Source organism: Panthera uncia, unplaced genomic scaffold (genome assembly GCF_023721935.1).
Source record: "Panthera uncia isolate 11264 unplaced genomic scaffold, Puncia_PCG_1.0 HiC_scaffold_1225, whole genome shotgun sequence".
NCBI lineage: Eukaryota > Metazoa > Chordata > Mammalia > Carnivora > Felidae > Panthera > Panthera uncia.
The window spans coordinates 10,179-15,177 of record NW_026057838.1 but is presented as its reverse complement, the minus strand read 5'-3'; positions in this window follow the sequence as shown (position 1 = coordinate 15,177).

The following is a 4,999-nucleotide window of genomic DNA, read 5'->3' as shown; positions in this document are numbered from 1 at the left end:
GGAAGCTCCGCATGTGGTTTCCCAGGCCCGGCTGCAGCTGCCCGAGAGGATTCCGGAGGACTCCTCGACCAGGACCCATCGACTTGTGTGGGTTTGGCAGCCAAAGACTGATCCTGACCGGCACCCTCTCTTCTGTCCTCAACTCAGCACTTCGGGGAGACTACTGCCCTACTCTGCGTTCGGCGCCTGGAGCCTCCTGGGACCTAACCCTAACCCTAACCCTACCCCGAACCGGAAAACTCCAAGATACCCAAGGCGGCCTCGGACCCTAACCCTGCACGTGAGCCGGCTTGTCAAATTGGCCCTCACTTCAGGCTTCGAGGGAGATCACGAGACCAGATTCGCTTCCACCCTGGCAACGTCCTTGGGCCGAACCTAACCCTAGCTAAGGCTGTCTCCCCGTGGGGACCCAATTCCAACGTGTGACAACACCATGCGCCTGGGGTCCAGAAGCGGTGCAGGCTAACTCAGCATGGAACCTGGAAGCTCTGCATGTGGTTTCCCTGGCCCGGCTGCAGCTGCCCGAGAGGATTCCGGAGGCCTCCTCGACCAGGGCCCATCGACTTGTGTGGGTTTGGCAGCCAAAGACTGATCTTGACCGGCACCCACCCTTGTGCCCTCAAGTCAGCCCTTTGGGGAGACTACTGCCCTGCTGTGAGTTTGGGGCCTGGAGCCTCCTGGGACCAAACCCTAACCGTAACTCTATCCCAAACTGGGACACTACACCGAAACCTAAGCCTGCCTCGAACCCTAACCCTGCACTTGGGCCGCCTTGTCGCATGGGCCCTCACTTCAGCCCTTGAGGTAGATCACGAGACCAGATTCGCTTCAGCCCTGGCAACGTCCCTCTGCCAAAACCTAACCCCAGCTAAGGTTGTCTCCCCGTGGGTCCCAATTACAATGCGGGACAACACCATGCGCCTAGGGTCCAGAAGCGGGGCAGGGTCATACGGCATGGAACCTGGAAGCTCACCATGTCGTTTCCCAGGCCCGGCTGCAGCTGCCCGAGAGGATTCCGGAGGCCTCCTCGACGAGGGGCCCATCGACTTATGTGGCCTTGGCAGCCAAAGACTGATCCTGATTGGCACCCTCCCTTGTGCCCTCAACTCAGCCCTTCAGGGAGACTACTGCCCTGCTGTGGGTTTGGCGCCTGGAGCCTCCTGGGACCTAACCATAACCCTAAAACTACCCCAAACTGGGACCCTCCACCGAAACCTAAGCCGGCCTCGACCCCTAACCGTGCACTTGAGCCGCCCTGTGGCATGGGCCCTCACTTCAGCCCTCGAAGGAGATCACGAGACCAGACTCATTTCAACCCTGGCGACGTCCAAGGCTCGAACCCTAACCATAGCTAACGCTGTCTCCCCGTGGGGACCCAAATCCAACGTGTGACAACACCAGCGCCTAGGGTCCAGAAGCGGTGCATTCTCACTCGGCATGGAACCTGGAAGCTCAGCATGTGGTTTCCCAGGCCGGGCTGCAGCTGCCTGAGAGGATTCCATAGGCCTCCTCGACCAGGGGCCCATCGACGTGTGTGGCCTTGGCAGCCAAAGACTCATCCTGACCTGCAACCTCCCTCGTGTCCTCATCGCAGACATTCGGGGAGATTACTGCCCTGCTGTGCATTCAGTGCCTGGAGCTTCTGGGACCTAACCCTAACCCTAACCCTACCCCGAACTGGGACCCTCCACCAAACCTAAGCCTGCCACGAACCCTAACCCTGCACTTGAGCCGCCTTCTCGCATGGGCCCTCACTTCAGGCCTCGAGGGAGATCACGAGCCCAGAGTCGCTTCGACCCTGGCGACGTCCCTGGGGCAAACCCTAACCCTAGCTAAGGCTGTCTCCCCATGGGGAACCAATTCCAACGTGGAACAACACCACGCGCCTGGGGTCCAGAAGCCGTGCAGGCTCACTCGGCATGGATCTTGGAAGCTGAGCATGTGGTTTCCCTGTCCCGGCTGCAGCTGCCTGAGAGGATTCCAGAGGCCTCCTCGACCAGGGGCCCATCGACGTGTATGGCCTTGGCAACCAAAGACTGATCCTAACCGGCACCCTCCCTTGTGCCCTCATCACAGCCATTCGGGGAGACTACTGCCCTGCTGTCCGTTCGGCACCTGGAGCCTCCTGGGAACTAACCCTAACCCTAACCCTACACTGATCCGGGACACTCCACGAAACTCAAGGCTGCCTCGAACCCTAACCCTGCACTTGAGCCGCCTTGTCGCATGGGCCCTCACTTCAGGCCTCGAGGGAGATCACAAGAGCAGAGTCGCTTCGACCCTGGCGACTTCCCTGGGCCGAACCCTATCCCTAGCTAAGGCTGTCTCCGCGTGGGGACCCAAATCCAACGTGGAACAACACCACACGCCTGGGGTCTAGAAGCGGTACAGACTCACGTGGCATGGAACCTGGAAGCTCACCATGTGGTTTCCCAGGCACGGCTGCAGCTGCCAGAGAGGATTCCGGAGGCCTCCTCGACCAGGGGCCCATTGCGTGTGTGGCCTTGGCAGCCAAAGACTGATCCTGACTGGCACCCTCCCTTGTGCCCTCAACTGAGCCCTTCGGGGAGACCTCTGGCCTGTTGGGCGTTCGGCGCCTGGAGCCTACTGGGACTTCACCCTAACCCTAACCCTACCCCGAACCACCAACTCCACGTAACCCATGGCTGTCTCAAACCCTAACCCTGCACTTGAGCCACCTTTTCGCATGGGCCCTCACTTCAGACCTCGAGGGAGATCACGAGACCAGAGTCGCTTCGACCCTGGCGACGTCCCTGGGCCGAACCCTAACCCTAGCTAAGGCTGTCTCCCCATGGGGACCCAATTCCAACGTGTGACAACACCACGCGCTTGGGGTCCAGAAGCGATGCAGGCTCGCTCTGCATGGAAGCTGGAAGCTCCACATGTGGTTTCCCAGGCCCGGTTGAAGCTCTTTGAGAGGATACCGGAGGCCTCCTAGACCAGGGGCCCATGGACGTGTGTGGCCTAGGCAGCCAAAGAGTAATGCTGACCCGCACCCTCCCGTTTACCCTCAACTGAGCCCTTCGGGGAGGCCACAGGCCACCTGGGCGTTCGGCGCCTGGAGCCTCCTGGGACCTAACCCTAACCCTAACCTTAAACTGAACCAGGACACTCCACGAAATCCAAGGCTGCCTCGAACCCGAACCCTGCACTTGAGCCGCCTTGTCGCATGGACCCTGACTTCAGCCCTCGAGGGAGATCACGAGACCAGAGTTGCTTTGGCCCTGGCGACGTCCCTGGGCTGATCCCTAACCCTAGCTAAGGCTGTCTCCCGGTGGGGATCCAATTCCAACTTGTGACAACACCAGGCGCCTAGGGTCCAGTAGCGGTGCAGGCTCCCTGGGGATGGAACCTGGAAGCTCAGCATGTGGTTTCCCAGGCCCGGCTGCACCTGCCCGAGAGGATTCCGGAGGACTCTTCGATCAGGGACCCATCGATGTGTGTGGCCTTGGCAGCCAAAGGCTGATCCTGAACGGCACCCTCCCTTGTCCCTCAACTCTGTCCTTCGGGGAGACTACTTCCCTGCTGTGCGCTCGGCGCCTGGAGCCTCCTGGGAATAACTCTAACCCTAACCCTACCCCGAACAGGGACCCTCCACCGAAACCTAAGCCTGCCTCGAACCCTAACCCTGCATTTGAGCCGCCTTGTCGCATGGGCCCTCACTTCAGCCCTCGAGGGAGATCACGAGACCAGAGTCGCTTCGGCCCTGGTGACGTCCCTGGGCCAAACCCTAATCCTAGTTAAGGCTGTCTCTCCATGGGGATCCAATTCCAACGTGACAACACCACAGCCGGGGATCCAGTAGCGGTGCAGGCTCCCTGGGGATGGAACCTGGAAGCTCAGCATGTGGTTTCCCAGGCCCGGCTGCAACTGACCGAGAGGATTCTGGAGGCCTCCTCGACCAGGGGCCCATCGACGTGTGTGGCCTTGGCAGCCAAAGTCTGATCCTGACTGGCACGTTTCCTTGTGCGCTCAACTCTGCCCTTCGGGGAGACTACTGCCCTGCTGTGCATTCAGGCCTGGAGTCTCCTGGGACCTAACCCTAACACTAACCCTACCCCGAACCGGGACCCTCCACCGAAACCTAAGCCTGCCTCGAATCCCAACCCTGCACTTGAGCTGCTTGTTGCATGGGCACTCACTTCATCCCACGAGGGAGATCACGAGACCAGAGTCCCTTCGGCACTGGCGACGTCCCTGTCAAGAACCCTAACCCTAGCTAAGGCTGTCTCCCCGTGGGGACCCAATTCCAACGTCTGACAAACCACGTGCCTGGGGTCCCGAAGCGGTGTAAGCTCCCTGGGGATGGAATCTGGAAGCTCAGCATGTGGTTTCCCTGGCCAGGCTGCAGCTGCCCGAGATAATTCCGGAGGCCTCCTCGACCAGGGGCCCATCGACGTGTGTGGCCTTGGCAGCAAAAGGCTGATCCTGACCGGCACCCTCCCTTCTGCCCTCAACTCAGCCCTACGGGGAGACTACTGCCCTGCTGTGCGTTCGGCGCCTGGAGCCTCCTGGGTCCTAACCCTAAATTTAATCCTACCCCGAAATGGGACGCTCCACCGAAACCTAAGCTTGCCTCGAACCCTAACCCTGCACTTGAGCCGCGTTGTCGCATGGGTCCTCACTTCAGCCCTCGAGGGGGATCACGAGACCAGAGTCGCTTTGGCACTGGCGACGTCCCTGGGCCGAACCCTAACCCTAGCTAAGGCTGTCTCCCCATGGGGACCCAATTCCAACGTCTCACACCACCACGCGCCTGGGGTCCAAAAGTGATGCAGGCTCACTCGGCATGGAACCTGGAAGCACAGCATGTGGTTTCTGTGCCCGGCTGCAGCTGCCCGAGGTGATTCAGGAGGCTTCCTCGACCAGGGGCCCATCGACGTGTGTGGCCTTGGCTGCCAAAAACTGATCCTGACCATCACCCTCCCTTGTGCCCTCAACTCAGCCCTACGGGGAGACTACTGCCCTGCTGTGCGTT